At 42.8% G+C, this 21,472-nt stretch overlaps 1 protein-coding gene across 3 annotated transcripts in view; it reads left to right on the forward strand.

Annotated features, from left to right (window-relative positions):
* Window positions 1-21,472, forward strand: part of TBC1D1 (TBC1 domain family member 1) — a 120,688-nt gene that overhangs the window by 13,398 nt on the left and 85,818 nt on the right. The gene's annotated exons all lie outside the window — the stretch shown is intronic.

Consider the following 21,472-nt stretch of genomic DNA (forward strand, 5'->3'; position numbering starts at 1 on the left):
CCTCATCACCTCCCCTGTCACTTGGGTTGGCAAGTTGTCATTGATGCTCTCTGGGAACTTGCTGGATTGAATATGCCCGGTTGTGTTGTTCCTCCAGCAGATACTTGGGTGGCTGAAGTCCCTCGTCAGGACCAGGGTCTGTGAATGTGAGGCTACTTCTAGCTGTCTGTAGAGTGCCTCATCCACCTGTTCTTCCTGGTCCCAGGGTAAAATAAATTCCTGTATGCTGAGTAAAAGTCAGCAGACAGCACTGTCGCCTTTTTTTTAGTGAAGCAGGTGCTCAGAATGTTTGAAAGTTTCTCCTTTTTTCTTTCTGTGATATGAACTAGAGTTTTAGAGGATTTGAGGGAGAGCCTAGAAACTGGAGCCTGATGTCTTGTAAGGAGAAATATTTCTGTGACATTATCAATGACCAATGCAGAACTAGAATATGAAGAAATGTAAAAAATTCAGTTCAGATTTTGAAAGGGTTAAGTTTAGTTCTTCTTTTTTTTTTCCTCCCAAGAGTCTGGACACAAGTTGTCATAACAGCCTGTAATACATGCTTGTGTTTACCAGAGCTGTTAATGCTATAATTGCAAAACACTGGATAGAACTGTTCTTTTCTATTTTATAGAGAAATATTGCTCGTGATTTAAGCAGGATCACAGCTGCACAAGACATGCGCAAATCTGCTTGCTTCTTCTGAATCTTCGTTCTGTAGTGTCATAAATCAGGGACAGCTTTTGGCCCAGGAACTGGGCTTCTGGCAGCTGCAGGAATGTTGCCATGAGAGTTGCAGTGCCCGTATGGCTGCAGCGGACTGGGACATCTGCTTGAGACCTGAGCCTACTCATTGACTTTGCTTGTGCCAAATCTGCCCCATAGCAGACACAGATAAGCCCCATCTCCTTACACTGAGGCACTTTTTAAAATGTAGCACGTGCCCTGTTGCTGAGCTGTTTGGTTACAACAGCGATCTCTCTTTTGTCAGACGTCTTCATTTTTTTGGTCCACCAATTGCTTTAACAGTTACTGTGTTTTTAAACAACCTTCACCTGCTTTTATATGTTACAATAGCTTATGCGCTTAAGTAGATCATGCCGTATTACCTGGAATGCAGTACTCTTTGTTACATGGTGTTTGTGATCTGATTATGTGCTGGAGAAGCTGGTTTCAGATAATCAACACTTAGCTCTCTGTGAGGCTGCACAGAGCTGATGTTGTGAGTGAACTTCACATTATTCATCTATAAAAGGAATGGTGGAGGTCCAGTGAACTCCAAAGCAGTTGTTGTGAGGCTTAGCTTCGTGACTGAGGATTCTTACACAACTTGTTTTTACATTAGACTCTTAAGATGTGGCCTCATTAAGTACCTCATTTTTAATAGCACCATTTCTCTTTCTTAAAAGAATTCAGGCAAGATAATTTTAAAGCTAGAGGTGATCTTTTTCTACTGTATTTTACTGCTTGATGAGACTAGGGAGATTAAAATGTGGTTCTTCTTTTGCAAAAAGCATAAACCACTGAAACAAAACGAGGTAACTGGACTTATTTCAGTGCAACTGAGAGCTTAATTTGGCTGTTTTCTGCCTCCTATTCATATGCGCCTTTGGTTTTTTTGATGGAATCTACGTAATTGCAAACTGCTAGCCCTGCTTTTTGATTTAGGAAGTCTCTCCTGTCTCCCAAATGCTAACTGGAGAAATTAATGTAAAAAACAGAAGGAAAAAAATCCAACAGAACAAATGAAAAAGCAAATACATATTTGTGCACATACGTAGTCCGGTATATAAAGCAGGTCAAAGTTTAGCTGTGTAAATCTTAATAGAGTGTCCTATGTAATGCAAACAGCCAGCTGTTTTTTGGACACTCCCAAAATTAGTCAGGCTTTATGCTCATCCTGAGCCTAGAGCATAACTGTGACTACACCAGCTCTATCCTGGGATCTGTTCAAAGGATTCATGTATGTGAACTCTTCTTTCAGGGAGCTTTAGTGGCCAATGACCCTGTCCCTAGCAGCATTATCCCAAGCCTTTATGGGGCTCTTGTCAGACCCTAGAGTGACTTTGTGACATCCTGGCTCAGCTAAGTGCTCCTGTGTTCACCCTCATTTTACAAGAAATATTGTGTGATTTCGCTGAACCTTATGTGTGGTTGCCACATGGAGGAAGTAATTTGTGCAATACCAGTGCCGTTTCCTGACTTAAAGTCAGAGATAAAGTCTTCCCAAGGAAGATGAAATTAATCACACGGTTTGTAAAAAGAGATGCCTATTCCCACTCCTACAGCGGCAGCAACATAAAAAATTATATTTTCTTGTGATTTCTACAATATCCCAAATCATACAGAAATTTCTGCTACAGAAGGACTAATAAGAACTCTTATTGTGACTTCAACAGTATAGTTACCAGATGACATTGTTAGCATATTTTTCAACTTAAATAATATTGAAAGTAGCTGTGTGTTACTTGTGCTGTCATGTGCACTTCATTGTGCACATTCCCCCTGCACTGTCATGTGGCAGGGAAGAATACTGAAAGGAGCAGGAAAACACACCTGATCAACACGTGGCTCAGGGGCTGGTGCCATCGGCGGAATTTTGGCTTTTTTGATCATGGGGAGGTTTACACGGCACCGGGCCTGCTGGCAACAGATGGAGTTCAGCTGTCTCACAGGGGGAAAAGGATTCTCGCTCATGAATTGGCGGGGCTCATCGAGAGGGCTTTAAACTAGGTTTGAAGGGGGAAGGGGATAAAACCAGGCTCACTAGAGATGAGCCTAGGGGTGGCGTGCCAATGCTGGTGGCGAAATCGATAGCCCAGCTCAAGTGCATCTACACCAATGCATGCAGCATGGGTGGCAAACAGGAGGAGCTGGAAGCCATTGTGCAGCAGGATAGCTATGACTTAGTTGCCATCACAGAAACATGGTGGGGTGACTCCCACGATTGGAGTGCTACAATGGATGGCTATAGACTCTTCAGAAGGCACAGGCGAGGAAGGAGAGGCAGTGGGGTGGCTCTGTATGTTAGGGAGTGTTTCGATTGTGTAGAGCTCAACGATTGTGATGATGATACGGTTGAGTGTTTATGGGTAAGGATGAGGGGGAAGGCCAACAAGGCAGATATCCTGCTGGGAGTCTGTTATAGGCCACCCAACCAGGATGAAGAGGTGGATGAAGCATTCTACAAGCGGCTGGCAGAAGTCTCACAATCACTAGCCCTTGTTCTCGTGGGGGACTTCAACTTCCCAGACATCTGCTGGAAATACAACATGGCAGAGAGGAAACAGTCTAGGAGGTTCCTGGAGTGTGTGGAAGACAACTTCCTGACGCAGCTGGTAAGTGAGCCTACCAGGGGAGGTGCCTCGCTCAGCCTGCTGTTTACAAACAGAGAAGGACTGGTGGGAGATGTGGTGGTCGGAGGCCGTCTTGGGCTTAGCGACCATGAAATGGTAGAATTCTCAATTCTTGGTGAAGTAAGGAGGGGGGGCAGCAAAACTGCAACCATGGACTTCCGGAGGGCGGACTTTGGCCTGTTCAGGACGCTGGTTGAGAGAGTCCCTTGGGAGACAGTCCTGAAGGGCAAAGGGGTCCAGGAAGGCTGGACATTCTTCAAGAAGGAAGTCTTAAAGGCGCAGGAGCAGGCTGTCCCTGTACGCCGTAAGAAGAACGGGCGGGGAAGACGACTGTCCTGGCTGAACGGGGAGCTCTTGCTGGGACTCAGGAAAAAAAGGAGAGTTTACCACTTGTGGAAGAAGGGGCAGGCGACTCAAGAAGAGTACAGGGATCTCGTTAGGTCATGCAGAGAGGAAATGCGAAAGGCAAAAGCCCAGCTAGAACGCAATCTGGCCGCTGTCGTCAGAGACAACAAAAAATGTTTTTACAAATATATTAATGACAAGAAGAGAGCCAAGGAGAATCTCCATCCCTTATTGGATGCGGGGGGGAACATTGTCACTGAGGATGAGGAAAAGGCTGAGGTACTCAATGCCGCCTTTGCCTCAGTCTTTAACAGGCAGACTAGTTATCCTCAGGGTACTCGGCCCCCCGAGCTGGAAGACAGGGATGGCGAGCAGAATGAACCCCCCATAATCCAAGAGGAAGCAGTTAGTGACTTGCTGTGCCACCTGGACGCTCACAAGTCTATGGGGCCGGATGGGATCCACCCGAGAGTGCTGAGGGAGCTGGCGGAGGTGCTCGCCAAGCCGCTCTCCATCATTTATCAGCAGTCCTGGTTAACGGGGGAGGTCCCGGGCGACTGGAGGCTTGCCAATGTGACGCCCATCTACAAGAAGGGCCGGAAGGAGAATCCGGGGAACTATAGGCCTGTCAGCCTGACCTCGGTGCCGGGGGAGATTATGGAGCGGTTCATCTTGAGGGCGCTCACAAGGCATGAGCAGGACAACCAGGGGATCCGGCCTAGCCAGCATGGATTATGAGAGGCAGGTCCTGCTTGACCAACCTGATCTCCTTCTATGACCAGGTGACCTGCCTAGTGGACGAGGGAAAGGCTGTGGATATGGTCTACCTGGACTTCAATAAGGCCTTTGACACCATCTCCCACAGCATTCTCCTAGAGAAGCTGGCGGCTCACGGCTTAGACAGGTGGACTCTGCGCTGGGTCAAAAACTGGCTGGACGGCTGGGCCCAGAGGGTTGTGATGAATGGAGTTCAATCCAGTTGGCGTCCGGTCACGAGCGGTGTTCCCCAGGGCTCAGTTTTGGGGCCGGTCTTGTTCAATATCTTTATCAATGATCTGGATGAGGGGCTCGAGTGCACCCTCAGTAAGTTTGCAGACAACACCAAGTTGGGCGGGAGTGTTGATCTGCTCGAGGGTAGGAAGGCTCTGCAGAGGGACCTGGACAGGCTGGATCGATGGGCCGAGGCCAACTGTATGAGGTTCATCAAGGCCAAGTGCCAGGTCCTGCACTTCGGCCACAACAACCCCATGCAGCGCTACAGGCTTGGGGAAGAGTGGCTGGAAAGCTGCCTGGCGGAAAAGGACCTGGGGATGTTGGTTGGCAGCCAGCTGAACATGAGCCGGCAGTGTGCCCAGGCAGCCAAGAAGGCCAATGGCATCCTGGCCTGTATCAGAACTAGTGTGGCCAGCAGGAGTAGGGAAGTGATCGTGCCCCTGTACTCGGCACTGGTGAGGCCGCACCTCAAATACTGTGTTCAGTTTTGGGCCCCTCACTACAAGAAGGATGTTGAGGTGCTGGAGCGTGTCCAGAGAAGGGCAACGAAGCTGGTGAGGGGTCTGGAGAACAAGTCTTATGAGGAGGGGCTGAGGGAACTGGGGTTGTTTAGCCTGGAGAAGAGGAGGCTGAGGGGAGACCTTATGGCGCTCTGTAACTACCTGAAAGGAGGTTGTAGCGAGGTGGGTGTTGGTCTCTTCTCCCAAGTAACAAGTGATAGGACGAGAGGAAATGGCCTCAAGTTGCGGCAGGGGAGGTTTAGATTGGATGTGAGGAAAAATGTCTTTACTGAAAGAGTGGTTAAACATTGGAAGAGGCTGCCCAGGGAAGTGGTGGAGTCCCCATCCCTGGAGGTATTTAAAAGATGTATAGATGCGGTGCTTAGGGACATGCTTTAGTGGGCATGGTGGTGTTGGGTTGACAGTTGGACTTGATGATCTTAGAGGTCGTTTCCAACCTTAATGGTTCTATGATTCTATGATTCTATGATTTTAGAGCCAGAGTTCATGCCAAGATTATTTATTGGTCCTTCACTTTTTCTGTTGGGGATTGTAGCAGAAATACAGAACAGTGGAACTGAGGCTAAAACATAATTAGCAGATTTGTGATGGCTTCTCGTCTGACTACTAACCGTTCCTTTTGTCTCACAAGGTCTGATAATTGTGGCCTATGAAGTCCATTACAGGTAATTGGAGCCATAGTATCCAAGCATCCTCCAGAGTCACAGTAGAGTTTCTTTCAGAAACTTCCTCTTCACATAGAGAAGAGCTTCCTTACATACGTCCAAAGAGAAAGCGCGCTCTTCACATCTTAACCTAGTCTGAGTCCAGCTTTTGGTGGCCTTGCACTCCCTTGGTTGCTTGCACATTCCCACCTTTTCCCCTACTCTCATATTACGCTGTGATATCACTCAGTGTGGCAGTTCAGAGCAATTTAAATATTCCAAAAGGAAAAGTGATACAGTTTCAATTAAATTAGCATCCTAACCTTATCACAGAGCAGTTTCATGAGCATCTTTGTGAGAGTGAGGGAGAAGCAAGGCCACTTGCAGAGAAGGCTGGACCTCAGATCCCCAATTCAGTCACTCTTAAGCTGCCATGGGACTTTAGTTCAAGTGTAATACCTGATGATACAGTGAGGAGATTTAATAGCTGTCCTTTGTCAAAAAAGGTAGTTCTATTATTCTTTTCTCTTCTGATCCATCCCTTGACGTACAATCTCAGTGTTTTCCCTTGTGCTGGCACTGATGTTTGTTCAGCTCTGTGTTGAGCTGCTTTAGGGGCTAAGGTAAAAAAATCGGATTGCATTCTGCTCCAAACCAACTCAGTGCACCTCGCTAGATCACCTTAGGTGTTTTGTCAAATTCCAGGTTGACACAAATTTGGAAACTAAAGTGAGAACATAAAGTAATTTGGGACAAATTTTTCCTGATACTTTCACAAGCAGATGGTGAAAGTAGAGTGCATCACCAGAGGTACTCCAAAGGGATTGGGCTGTGCAGCAGGAAACCTGATGTTGTTTCTTTGTATGGTGACATAGATCCTAAAAGTAGGGCTATGAGGGTGGAGGTGCATGGGGAGACTGTACACAGAGACTCCTAGACAAAGTGTCACAGACTTTGAAGTCTGTCCTGCTAGCATTGTGTGGGAAGAAGTAATTGCGTAGCTGCCCAGTGAGTCCAAAGATGGAGTAGCCTTGCTCTAAGAAGACTTAAATAGCATAGGAACAATCTGCATGCTGGTAAATACCTTCTTACAGTCTTGTGTCTGCTGCTGTTATGGTGATGGGAATGGAAGGCTTTTAGTACATTTCCATGATTTACACCTAATTGTCTTAAAATTACTAGTGAACCTGCCCCTGAGGGGTTGAATGTATTGTGAAACACTGTCGTGTGACAATTTCTTCATTTTTGTGGCTTCAACGTCACTCTGGCAGTAACTTTCTGGTACTCATCCTGTGCTTTATTTATTTCATTTTCTCAGCTGGAATAATTTCTTTCTGCTTTGCTGAGCAATACCCTCACTGAGTAATAAGTTAACCCTCTGTGACCAACTTCCTAAACTTTGCAAGAGCTTGGTGATGCTGTAGTCTTCAAATTTGATTGAAAAGCTTGAAGATAACTTACTGTGGAAGATGAATGTGAAAATTTGAGAATTTGTTGAAGCCACACAGTTCTCAGAGTACAATGTAGGTCTTCAGTTGAGAGGCTATCTTTATCCACGTGTTACCCCAGCACTAAACATGTTAAAGTCCCCAGCTTCACAAGTGGTAACAATAACAAACTAGGTAACAGCAAAGTTATTCAGCTCACCTTACTGTAGTGTAGTAAAGTCTGCCTTCTTCAAAGGTGTTGGATGCAATACGCACAGAGCAAGTGAATGGGTCTCCTCATCGCCTTGCAGCCTAGTCAGACATATAGCTTCAAACCAACTCACAGCCAGCAGAAAATTCTGGGCAAATAAAAAAAAAGTATGAGCTGCGCCTGTGGAAAAGTTCTGAGTGAGAAAGCAAATGAGTGTAGAAACCCAGGTTGCATATACAGAATTAAGAGTTCAGAAAATACTGTTTTGTTTTGTAGCAACATTGAATATTAAGCTGAATGTACAGTACTACAAAGAGGAATAATTAATGATAAAGGAACGCCAATGTATTTTCTGCAGCTGCCCACTGCTGTGGCTTGCTGAAGTTAATTTAAGACTAGAGGACATTTGGAAGAATGCTGCCTTATTGACCTCCAAACACAAGTCAGGAAGTCTAATCTATATTCAGTAGATGGTTTTTATTTTTCATTTAATTAATGATTCTAAGGAATATAAAGTATGCACAGTTGTGATGTTTTTAAATTAATTTTGTGGGTACATGGTGCAGTGATAGTTGTATGGAATTTAAAGCCAGAAAGTATGTTTTAGAGGGAGAAAAAACCCACTTTGAAAAACAACAATTTTTATAAAGAATCAGTCTTACCTAATACAGTGTTAGTTTTTATGGCACACAGTACAATAGCATATTGAGGACAGTGTAATTTAGTTAGTGAAATAGAGCATTCAAAGCCTGTACAATCTGTTTTTAAACATGTGGGAAGATAGCTTTTGTCAAATATATGAATAAACAAAGGCCGTATCTGTCATGTAGGTTAGTACAATCTCTCCAGACAGATTCAAGAGTGGTTCTGGCACGAGTCAGATTGTAGGACTGGGTCCTACATCAGTGATCTTTCTTCAAGACTAGTAAAAACAAAACCTTTCTATTTTCTCTGCTTCACAAATTTCTCTGAAAAGCTTGGGCTTTAGCTTACTTGGAGCTACTTAAACATGGACATTCATGTTCAGGCAATTATATTTTCTTTTCTTCAGATTCTAAAATGGCCCTAATGGTCAAATTCAAGCCATCCACATTAAAATATGAAGATGCCAATTCATAAATTATGATACTGAGTAAATCACCTTCCTGAAATAGCTCATTATTTTTCCATGCAATCGGCTTTTCATTTAGAGTTTTGCCTGCATTGGGCTGACATTTATGATGTGCCCTCAAGGTCATCAGATGTGGGCTCTTTGGCTGTAGTGGAGCAGAAAACCAAAGCAGAGGAGGCATATATAACCGCTGTATTTACTTTAGCAGCACAATCTCCCATCCTGTTATATGTCAAAGTGAATAACGGTAACAAATCACTGTCATAAAATCAGTGCTTTCCCTTGCCCGGTGTAGACACAGTTGTTCTGTATTTTTGTTTTTTTACCCTCTCTGTGGACATCAAGTTATGGGAAGGGCTGTGGGAAATATTTTCCTAAAGAATGATTTGTGTGACTGGACAAATACAGGCTTAAATGGATATGTGTGTCTGCCCTAAAGGTTGATCATCGAGGATCTGATACAAGGATTGAGTGGATAATGCCAGTTTATACTTGGTTTGTCCTTTGTATGAAACTGCTGGTTGATGTGGACTTCTTTCTTTCCCACCCTCCCCCCACTTTTCCCAGAGTGACTGATTGAGATCTATTGCTGGTCATAAAAACAGCTTCACTGCTGGAGATTCCTCTTGCATTGGGTTAAGTTTGATCCTTCTACATAACTGATTGAATGCTTTTCATTTGCAAGCTTCTTGTTTCAGCCTTTAAAAAAACCCCACAAAACTAGTTTCACGCATGCAGAATGTGCTTAAAAATTGTATTCTTAGTAATCATGATGTACTGTGGCTTGTTGAGTTGCTTTGTTGCTTGTATGCTGTGATTCTAATCATAACTTAATGAACTTTCACGTGAAGAGAGAATAAAAGATGAAATTCATAACTCTTAATTTGAGATTTCTGGAGGCCGCATTCAGCACAAAGATGAAAAATAGAGCTTGCAGCTATAATATCTGGTGGTGTATTTTACATCTAAACCTGTGGCTAACTGAAATGGAGGTGAGTCTTTGAGAGTCTAAAAAGCAAATCGTACATAAATCTTACTTCTGAGTCTTTGATGCTGAAAACCTGTATGTACTTTAAGTTCAGGCTAGTTCCATTGAAGACAACAGAAATACTTGCAATAATGACATTGAACGTGCTTGTAGATAGATACTTGCTTGGTTAGCACCTAAAATACCTAATATATTATTCTGCTTGGTTTCATCGTCAGATTTTTTCCAATGACAGTTACGTTGTTCATATAGGAAAAAATGGTTTCCCATTTCTGTACTTAATTCATTTAGAAAGATTTTTAATGAAACAGAAGCACCTTTAAAACCAGATAAAAAGAAAAATAATAACTATAATGCATTATCATATTCAGGATGATTAACATAGTTGATTCAACACCACTATTAGGAAAGTTGGGTTTCTTTCTTTGATTAAAAATGCAAATGAAAGTATGGCATGTCTAGGAAGCAATAATGTACTAAAGTCTTAAGAAGAGCAAAGCTCCATTCATCATTTTTGATTCTCTGCTGACTACTAAAACCCCGTTCTAATGTGCATCAAACAGTGTTGGTCCCTGCAGAGATCTCTCATTGAAACCGAACGCAGGCATTTCTAGAAGTTATGTTAAGACGTTAGGGCTGCTTTAGTTTGACCTGCAGTCCAGCAGCGATGAGGCACTTTCATTTTCCTGGTTTAAGTGCATATTTGAAAATGGCCCAATAGTGGGTAATGATCGACTGGAACGAGGCACTCTGATTCCCAAAGCAGGACCGGGATTTAGGAGAGGAAGCAGTTGCTTCTGCGGAGCTCTGTGCAGTATTTCTGCCAGCAACATTTTCATACATAGTCAGGCCCTTAGAAAGTTTCTCGAATTGCAGGAAGTGAACTTCATTGTTCTTAAAAGGGATGAGTCCCCAGAGTGCGTAACTCCTTTTTTTCCCCCCACAACAGTTTGCAGATTCACCATGGTTTAAGGTGAGGTGTTTAAGTGCCACTTAGTGGCTGTCCAGAGCAAATGTAAGATACCGCGACAGCTGTGACAATTTTCACCTCTACTGCTGTTGCTTTCCACCAGCAGGGGAATTCCTCGCCTTATCTTAGAGATACTGAAGGCTTAATCTAAGACTGGTTAAAATCAATCAAAAGACCCTGGTGGGCTTTTGATAAGAATTTCAGTACTGTCATTCCCATTTTACTTTTTTTTCCAAATTGTCTGAAGTTCTGTTTGGGTTCTCCTCGTGGGTTCTTTTTTGGTAATAAACACCTGTAAAAGTATTGTAGTAAGAAGTTGATAATTTTACTGTGTGGTGAGCTAGCAGAAGAACCAACAGTCAGTAAAGGTGCTGTCTCTAGAACTGAAATACTAGTGTTCCCGGAGTTTATTCTTAGGTATTAAAATTCACAAAACAAGACACGTGCTTAACTGGGGTTAGTGTTTGGCATCAGCTGATGTTCTGGGATGTCTCAGTTCCCCTCAGCAGAATATCTGATAGATATGAAAACATTAGCTCTCAGTCATGTTCTGAGCTTGATATAATATGCTTGTATCTGCATAAGGACCAAAGTTTCTCTTCCAGAAACTCGCAGGACTTCGGAATTTTCTTTACACGTACATTACTAACTCCATAATGAACTAGTTACATCCAGAGGACAATAAACCTCAGAGTGCATGCACTGGTTGTGTGCAGGCTTCCTTTTTGCTGGGAGGAGGTTTTCAGTGGGCACTCTGCAGGTAGGTTGTATACTGCAGAAGACACACTTCAAGTTTGTCTTTAAAATGAAGTCTTCCCCCCCACCCCGTTTCAGGTTTGGTGTTTTAATAGACTATCCATATGCAAGCAAGGATTGGAAGAGTCAGAAAAGTTCCCAGGAACCTCAAACAAACAAAACATAGGTTTCTGATTTATAGGTACATTTCTTGTCAAAGTTACAGAATACAAACTGTCAAGGTCTCGGGATAAATCCCTTCACACAACTTGAGACTGCACACTTCCAAGAAGCCATGTAAAAACTACATATGTGACAAATTTTCCTTACCCGGATAACTCTGTGACCTGACTTTTACACACACACACACACAGACAGACATGTCAGTCTGTTCTAGAAGTCTTGATGCCAGCTTGAGACAGCTCAACTGCACCTGAGTTAGTCCTGAAGTAGTCTCAACTGGAGTTCGGTCCCAACTAGACTCTGAGTGAAATCAAAGCACGTGTATGGGGATGATATTATGGATCTACAATGAGATAATGTAATACTTGATTTTTTAAAAATTTTTTTTAGCTCTTGCTGTTAGGCTGTATATTACAGCTGAATGATAATAATGAAAATTAATTTCATTGATTTTGAAAATGATTGAAATGATTGAAAATTAATTAAAGCTGTCCTACATTCTACTCATAAATTATGATTGAAACCAACGGGAGACTTGAGAATTTATTACATCCTGGGATAAAAGACCCTGCTCAGCTAACTTCTGAGGTTCACGTATTTATTTGGGTCTTTGTGCCTGTGAACACATTCAAATATGTGAGCTCAGACTCACAAGTTGCAGTCATATCTGAACTTACCAGATCATCTGAGTGAAGAGTTCAGCTGTCCAGCCCATCCGTCCAGCTGTCTGCAGGTTTCTCCTGGAATACCAGAATTCCCTGTTGGAATGGAAATACCCAGTAGGGAGGAAATGGTAGAACTGGCCCTTGATCCTTCCCTTCCCTTCCCTTCCCTTCCCTTCCCTTCCCTTCCCTTCCCTTCCCTTCCCTTCCCTTCCCTTCCCTTCCCTTCCCTTCCCTTCCCTTCCCTTCCCTTCCCTTCCCTTCCCTTCCCTTCCCTTCCCTTCCCTTCCCTTCCCTTCCCTTCCCTTCCCTTCCCTTCCCTTCCCTTCCCTTCCCTTCCCTTCCCTTCCCTTCCCTTTCCCCCCCCTTTCTCACACACACGTCAAATAATATTTTGGGCTTTATTCCTGAAAATATGTACGTTTCCCAAATTTTACCTCACTCCAAGAGTCTTACGTGAAATGATGCAGCTATCTAGCATTCTCAGTGATAAGACATGGTTAAAGAAACCTGTAGTGAGTGAATGCATTTGGTCTGCGTGGATCCGTGGTTGTGGGATAGCTGACTCAGCGCGCGAAGGCTTCCATTGTTCTGGCAGAGGAGCGGAAGCGCAGTCAGCACATGTGGCCGAAATATGCAGTGGTGTCTTACAGTAATATATCCTGAGCCCTTTGAAGCGATGCAGCTTTATCAAAACCACAAAAGAGCCATAAGGACAAATCCTATTGCTATATTTTAAAAGTCTCTGTATTGTGTGTTATATTTCACAAATGTTTTCCAGCATGTTTTTAGGAGTCAAACGGAATCGGCTTAAAATAACTAAATGCGGGGTGTTGTTTGTAATGAAACCAGGAGCTGCAAACTTCTGAATGGAAAGCTAACTGAATTGTGGGGAAGGTGTTTTTTCAGATCGGTAGAGACAGTGTTTGAATCTTGGTTTTAAAGATGGTTTATTGCCATTTTGTGGCTTTTGCTGTAATTGAAAGACTATGACTTAGCCAAAAATATATAAAATCATAAGAGCAAAAGAGTCCACATCATTGCCAAAGATACACTCGATACGTTAGTAAGCCCTGAAAAGAGGGTAGGAAGGGGAGAGATAAGAAACAGTAAGTTAAAAGTGTGTGCGAGGGAGCATTGCTGATAAAATTTTCCACTTTCAAGACAGATGAGAACGGATATAATCAACAGCACAACATGGCAAAATAAAAATCACAGATCTTTTAATAAAAAGGCAGATTTATATGCACCATACAAAATTACCGTACATGCAGATTATTATATGAGTAGGTTCCAGTGGTATTCTCAATTCCACATTACACAGGAAATATCTAGGGAAGGACTGTGCTGCAGCTTGTAATCAAATGAAAGGCTGGCGATGAGAAGCGGTGCGGAGCGAGGGCCACGCGAGTTGCTGAGTGCACCTCTTAATCGGCTGCAAGGGACTGCTGAGTTCTCTGCAGGTTGCTGCAGTTCTCCCACTGGGGTTTCATCCAAGAGCTCCGGAGCAGGGAGGCTTATGATATGAGGGCAACGTGGCAGAAATTAAAATTTCTTCAGCTTGATTCTGGAAAAGAACAGGACAATATGGTATTTGCTTCCTCTTTTTGCTATCTATGTTTAAGATGTTTAAGTAGCAACTTGGTCTGTGATTTTAGTGGGGGCAAGATTGGATCCTTCTCAAATGAATAGCTTTTACACCCACATGCTCATCATATGTAAATTGCAATATAGCTCCATTGACTGTAGGTAAGTTCTGGACCCTATACCTGCTGAGAGATAAACCTGAACTGATAGTTTTTATTGTTAAGCTCTTTCCAGCAAAACCGAGAATATTACGGGTTGGGGGTGGAATGGTTAACACTTAAAGTTTTATTCTAACTGTTGCTTTTTTTCAGTTTGCTGAAATTGATGTTGCTTTAGAGTATCTGAGCAACAGTAAAAGTCCAGTAGAATCTGTGTACTGTCTATGGGGATTGCGGCTGAATTCAGTTATGAGAAATCAATGTGCTTTTTACATATATCAATGCTGTTATATATATTTATTAAGTTATTAAGTAAGTTGTAGAGAACCAAGACGACTGGCCTCTTTTCATGGCTCTCCATACTGTGGAACTCAATACACTTTCCTAGTCTCCTACTGTTGCAACTGAAGTACACAAAATAATATGTTTAGGGCAGTGGGACTATTTCTGTGTTTATAGTTAATTATGTGAACAAAGAGCTAGGCTATAACTCCATAAAATTATGCATACAAAATTGCTTATTTTATATTATTCATTACTAGAGTGTTTTAATACGATAAAGTGAATAGGTACATCTTAACTAACATGAAGTCCCATGTAAAGGAAATAGGCATTCATACGTATATGTGTCTCCCCTAAGCACATGGGGAATCAATAAATTCTATAATTATGTTTTGATTTTAACCAGTCAAGTGAGAGTTGTCATTTTCTGTTCATAGTTTGGTTTTCCTCAACACTTTCTAGACTTTTTTTACTATGTAACTTATCCATTATTGGAAGTAGAAGTGCTTAGTATTTATTTTTTTTTCCAGTGCGAGGTAGTGCTTCTCCACAAAGGAAATGAGACATATTTTCAAATGAAGTGTCTTTCTTCCCATCTGAGTAACTTGGGTTAACCATATAAGTTTCAAGATCAAGGAACACTTTATGTATAACCTTTAATTAATTGCATTTAAGAAAATACTTCTTAAACTTTGAGAGTTTTTTTTTTCTCCCGAGACCTTTCAGTGCTTGCCCCAAGGAAGCAGCAGGAGGCTGGAGGAAAAGGGCGCAAAGTCCTACCATGGCCATATATCTAGTGCCAGTGGACATTAATCCCCATTTAATTGTATCCTGGTTTCGGTTAAACCATGGCAAATTGTCACATCCTTCACGTCCCATTGTCAGGAGCATTTTTAAATAAGCTTTTAAAATAAGCGGTCTTGCATCATTAATATTTTATGGTTTATCCAGTTGTGTCAGAGTGTGTGTGCAGGTGTGTGTCATCCCTGTGGTGGCTTCTGGTCTATCCTCCAGAGCTGCCTCAGCAGCCTGGTGAGCTCAGCTAGTTGTCCCTCAACTTGATGACACTGAGAAGACCAAGAACTATTGCCCTGCAGGGAGAAAAACAGGAGGTTTCCAACTGTTTCAACCACAGTCAAGACCTAGTTTATGATCTCAAGGGCTCGACCTGTGTCTTTTTCACTGCACACTGGGAGCATCCGTTTTGAGCTCTGTAATCTGCTTCTGCAGTTTGCCAGTTTGCTCTGCTTGTGCTCCACTCTTCCTGCTCCAGTTTCACAGCTGCCAGAAAACCCTCCGTCGCAAAACAGAATAAATGCGTGGAACCTCTGATGTCTCTGTGTGGCAATTCTCCTCTATGCGCTGAGTTTCCCCCGCTGCTCGTTTGCCACATTGTCCTGTGGGTTTTTTGCATCCAGCTATTCAGATCAAAGTGATCTCTTCACAAGTCTGCCTGGACTTATCTGCAGATTCAGGCTGTGGTTTTTTGCTCATTTGTAGAGATCTGATCGGTTGATCGCAATTGGATCACTCAGCAGTGCACATTTGATCTTGATCAAACATAGAGATATGATCACGCTTGAGTGGAATTAGTCAGAACCCATGGCAAAGTTCCTGACAGCTTTAAGCTTTTTTTTTTGCTGTCTGTGGGAAGACAAAAAATACTCAATCCAGCGCAAAGCTTGCCAATCCAAAGTTTACTCATCAATGTTTTTGGAAGTGTTTGAAGTGGCAGGATGGTTTCAGTCCAGATGAGTGTTTTGCGTCAGATGGCCTTAATGTTTATGAATGGGCACTAGGACCCTAAAGCTAGATTGTGTTTACTGTTACACTGATTATGTATAGCCTTGGTTACCTCTCTTTCTTCTTCTGTAATGTTGCTTTCCCTCTGTACCTGGATTTTGTGGGTACCTTTGGCATGCATCGTGTTTGTTGGTCAGATACTGTACCTCTTATCAGCTTCTCCTCTTGTAGCCAACTTCAGGTGTTGAAGGTAAAGCTACTTTTCTCTGGTTTTAGATTCTCTGTAACATTCATCCCCATGCAAAGAGGGGTCCCTTATGGGATGACGGGTTCCGCATTCCGTGAGTAGTATTTTCTCCAGTTCCTTGTTTGATTAAGGACTTCACCAAAACCTTTCTACTCTGAACTTTCTGAATCAAATGCTAAGAGGTGGTCTGTTCCATTCAAGATATCTGACTGGTCAGCCCAGCATCTGCTATCGCCCAGAGCTGCCTTATAATAGAGCATAAGAAAACAATCAGTTTTCTCTAGATAGACCTTTTCCAAGGAAAAAAGGATGTCTGAACAATTCTTTGTCCAAAACAGACCCACAGGGAAGAATCTTAAGATAATAGTAGCAACTAGGAAAGCTACTTCAACCTCATGATGCATTTTGTCATCTAATGCTCTCAAGACCTCACTCTGGTTGATCTCATCTTGCCTGCAGGACAGCACTTGCCCAAGGAGGACTTCATTCCACTGTCTGCTGAGCAACATGGCCCTTGGGCTCCGTGCTTCTCTCCTACATGGTGTAGGTCACCTTTCCCTTCACAGATCCCTCCTTCCCTCAGTCCTCTCACTGAGATCCAGGATCCCAAATGAGCCTCAGCACATGGTAACCCTCATGCTCTGACACTCTGTTGGAGAGAGGATGGATACTGCTGGTAGGGAAGAGGACAGATAACCCATCACCAATGCTGCTTTTCATTCCTGAGCAGGAAATGCTAATGTCACTTGAATCAAAGCATTTTAGCAGTTACAAATTTTGTGGCTGAAAAGACAATCTTGTAAAAGCTAAAATCTACAGGAGAGGTTGGAAAGGGCTCCACTGCTGAGTCAGTGCCCAGCACTCTGGTAAGGAATTGTTCTCTTCTGTCTGCCACACAGGAAGTGAATTGCATGTTATCTCTGGGCACTGGCCCAATGTCTTGCGTTTTTCATATTTGCTACTGGTTAGCAAATAGCCAAAACACTTCAGTCTACACTTTTAACTTACTAACAGTGCAAAGAAGATTACCCAAAACATTGTCAATTCTGTTTCCATTGAGTATCTGGAAACAACCAAGAAAGTCATCCCATTTTCTTTGGTGAGAGCTGGATTTCATCTTTAATGTGGATGTGCAGCTCAGGGCAGTGAGCTCCTATACACTTTGCATTAAGGGGACAGCCACTGCCGGTCGGTGGTTAGCTGGCAGGTCTTGCTGTTGTCTCTCATCAGGGGGCTGATGCAGATCTTGTTCGGTAAGGTAGTTTGATTTTGTGATTAATCTTTTATTTTATTTTGTATTGAGAAAAAAGGAGTTTGCTTATAATTTAGCCAAAAGAAGTAACAAAGCTCACTGTTTTCTTCACCACAGTATCTTTTCAGAAGCCAGCTAGTCAGGCTTGATCGAGTCTTTGGATAGGATGAAATCCGGAGGATTTCATTACTCTTTTCCTTCAGTGGATCCAGGTGAACCATTTGTCTCACCTTGCATCATATGGAGGTGCCATAAATGTGTGGGGTTTCCTTAAATAGACACCTTTCTTTTGGTATCTTTTAATACAACTTTATCTAAGAATCAAAACGTTATTACATTTTGAATTCACATAACAAACAATACTCTCACAGTAGTTACTTTCTTTCTATCTTTTTCCTCTGATAAAGAAGAAACCATCTACCCTACTACTTGGAATGGGAAGGGATGAGACAAGACTCAAGGAAATCCTAATGAACAGTGAAAACTGAGTAATAAAGGATAAAAATTGTGGGTGTTTTTAAAGAAAGGCCAAATAATGGATACGGGTAATTACTGGCAGGCATGTTCTTTTCTTGCATTTTTTCAACTGAATTTACAAAGACCTTCTTGTGTACAGGGAAAGAAGAGAAAAAGGAAACTTGTAACAGTGAATTTGGGCAGAGGGGATAATTCATGAGAAGAATAGCTGCCGAAACATGTTTAAGTACAATTCAGAGGAAAAAGCTTCAAAAGGGAATGGGGTCTGCTGTAAAACCACCACCCGCAAGCAACAGCAGAGGCCAGTTCTCAGGTAATACAGTTGTGGCTATACCCTTAATGCAACTTCTTGTGAGACTTCATTCAGTGGTGACATACTGTGAAGACTCTCAAAAATGTTTACAGCCATTAAACCTAAAGGAAGCTGAAATCAGAGGAGAATGAGTCAGAAAATACTCCTCTTTTGAGTTAAAAGGTTGACTGTAGTCTCCTTTCTTCTTAGTATTTCCTTGTATCTCACATCTCTTTCCTTATCTCCAAATGGTTTCTTTTAATATGGAGAGCTTTGCTGGAGGAGAAATGATGGGGGTATTTGTGTATGTGTAAATTTATGAAGGACATCTGTAAAACTGATTATTTTTCTGACAAATGTAAGCTTTAAGTTGTGGCTTTGAAGTATTTTAATTGCTACTATTTTAAAAACAGCCACAAATATCTTGCTAATATTTTCCATGATAACATGGAACAGTTCATAGGAATGAGGGTTTTGTTTTGTTTTTTAAAAGATCATACACTTAGATAAGGTGGTGTCAAGTGCTACTTACTGTTTATGCAATACAGATGTCATTCCCTGGCCCTGAATTTTTCCATTTACCCAAAATGGATATATAGTCTTTTTGGAGAGACAGTTATTTGCACAAGCCAAACTTAAAATAGAAAAATACAAAGGTTCTGTTTTTAGAAAGCTGAACATCCTGAAAAATGAATGCAGTTATTGTTCCTACTACATTGCTAAATCTATCTTTTTTTGGAAGGTGAGCAACACAGTGACCTTTTCATTTACACTGAAGAATTTCGTGCATTACCAAACATTTTTATATCTGAACACTTAAGCCTAGCTGCCAGCTGTTTCCCAAATGCCGATGAGTGTGCTCACTCCTTCTTCCTTCAAGGCTGGCAGATACCATCTCCGCTTAACAGATGAACTAAAGCAGAGCGGGCAGTGAAGTAGCATGTCTGAAAGTCATGTTAACAGCAGAAGTTGGGATTCATTCGCTGTTACTCTTATCTCCTAATTCAGTGTCTTGACCACAAGACCACTCTTCCTCCCAGTCCTGTAGAAGCATGTAGAAGGTTTCAGAGTGCGTTTAAAATCATACAAACATCACTATAACAATTGCATGCAACAGGTTTAGAAGCTAAATAGCGTGAAGTAACACGCTGAAGATGGCTCTTTGAGCCAGTTGCAGTCAGAGCGAGAAGCCAGATCTCCTGACTGACATCAGCATTTAATGCAGACTCAGAGGAGATGTGTGTATTGTTAGTTTAAAACTGTGGAAGGGTGCCAGTCAGGAATGGGGAGCTGGAAAAACTCCCAAGCAGGCAGGATCTCCTCAGAGAAAGGGAAGAAATAATTATTTAGAAATAATATTGTTCACAGTCAGTGTTAGAGAAATGCAACTCTAATGCTACCACCAAATAGTGAATATACTCTACAACTAGAAGCAGCACATAATGAGGAACATTCTGCCTTGCTCTTGCCTTCGGTTGCTCTATGAAATAAAAGCAGACCCAGTTCCGTATTTCAAATGGTAATACTTACTTCCAGTGTTCTTGTAAGGTGCCTAGTTTAAAGTCCTGAGAACAGATGTCATTTATTCATGTATGTGCTCTATATATCATGAACAACAGCAGCAGTGAAAATTTCTTCCCTCTATCATGCCAATAAACCTTTAGAGACCAGCACCAGAGTGAGTGTCGGTCATATTTACTCATTTATTGGGCTTACGGCTAAGAACATCCATGCAATAAAACTGCCCGTGGCCACTATTGTAATGACGGAATGAGCCGTTGGCCATCTTTGTGAATCACCTCTACTTTATCCTGTAGAACTATTAGAAAATGGATCTCTAGTCTCCTTTTATGAAAATATGCAATGTATTTGTTACGGTTTTGATTCCAGAAACTGCAGCGTAGGTTGTAAGTTGATTAAAAACCAGGTCCAGGCAGGCTTTGGGCTCTCCAACCATGAGAAGGTCATCATAAGTTGCATGCTGGTTTATTAGCTCATATTGGTTAGTATTTTGTGGCTCCCTGGCAAATGTTGCTCAGGAAAAGGATTTCAAATTCCCACATCAAATGTCTTCCCCTGATTATCTATGTGTCTTTGAGCAAGCCAAGGAGACTGGTCAAGACTTAATTTTACAGATGGGTAAACTAGTATTTAGCTAGAGAGTGCTAACATCGAGTGGCAGCAGATTTCCCTAGTCCCACCACTGGCCACGGTGCTGCCAGGCCGGGCCAGGACTGGGTGTGTACTGCCATGCACCAGCTCACACATCCACCACAGTCGGATACCTCCATTCTCGGACTATCAGCGACACGTTGGCCATGACAGAGACATCACGCTTCACTGGCGCAATCCTTTGTTTCGTGCCACCTTTTCTGGGTAAGTGTTTCATCAGCATTCTGGTTTGTTGTTTTGTGATTCTCTGTTCCTGAGGAGGAAGTAGGTGGAAGTGTCATGCTTAGGTACTGCAGATGCTGCAGGTACAACCTGAGAAGAACTGCTTTTGTGTTGTCCCCTCAGCCCACCGTGGACCATTATCGCCCACACAGCTAGCACTCGCCAGTGCAGCATTAGGAGGTGGTACAGCGCTCTCAGCGGCTGCCTCGTTTGCTTTATGTGAACCAAATCCAGGGCTGCAGGGTCATGCAGTCTGGGGCAGTGCCTCAGTGAGCTGTGAGATTGGCTCTCCTTCTCCCCAGCCCACGCGCGTGGGTGTCACTCTTGTGCTCCAGCAGACATTTAATGACTTAGATGAGTGGGACAGCGTCAGCTCTAAACCCAGAGATTATTTCTTCAGCCCTGAGTGTGCAAGTGCAAGCACATGCAGGACACCCTCCCAGTGAGGTGACTGTCTCGGTGAGAGTGTCTTTGGGCAAAGCAAAGAGCTGAATTTGGCACTTCAACATCCAACTTTGAGCAGTTGAATTTTATTGGGAAGAAGTGCAGAACAGACCCCTATGCTTTCCTGTTAGGATTTTGCAAATCTAGTTCTTCACTTAGTTTCTATGAGGCGATGGAAAATAAAGGGCTTTTTGTTTTGGGGCCAATGGGTTATTTCCGGTGAAATCCAGGCCTTTTTTTCCTAGTTCTGTGCCCTTCCTCCAAACTGAGGAAAATGAGTTGTTTTCAGGCAGCCCTACAGCCACTGAGTAGGGGGGTGTGTTCACAGGCAGTCCAGCCGGAGTGACAACAGGAATGAACACCTTTCCTGTCTGGGTGGCGGGTGAGATCCCTTGACCTGCTGGAAACATGCATACTATTGACCTGTGCCGTACTGGTTTTTTAGTTCTCCGACCGCTTTTTTCTGGA

Source organism: Aptenodytes patagonicus, chromosome 4, assembly GCF_965638725.1.
Source record: "Aptenodytes patagonicus chromosome 4, bAptPat1.pri.cur, whole genome shotgun sequence".
Taxonomy (NCBI): domain Eukaryota; kingdom Metazoa; phylum Chordata; class Aves; order Sphenisciformes; family Spheniscidae; genus Aptenodytes; species Aptenodytes patagonicus.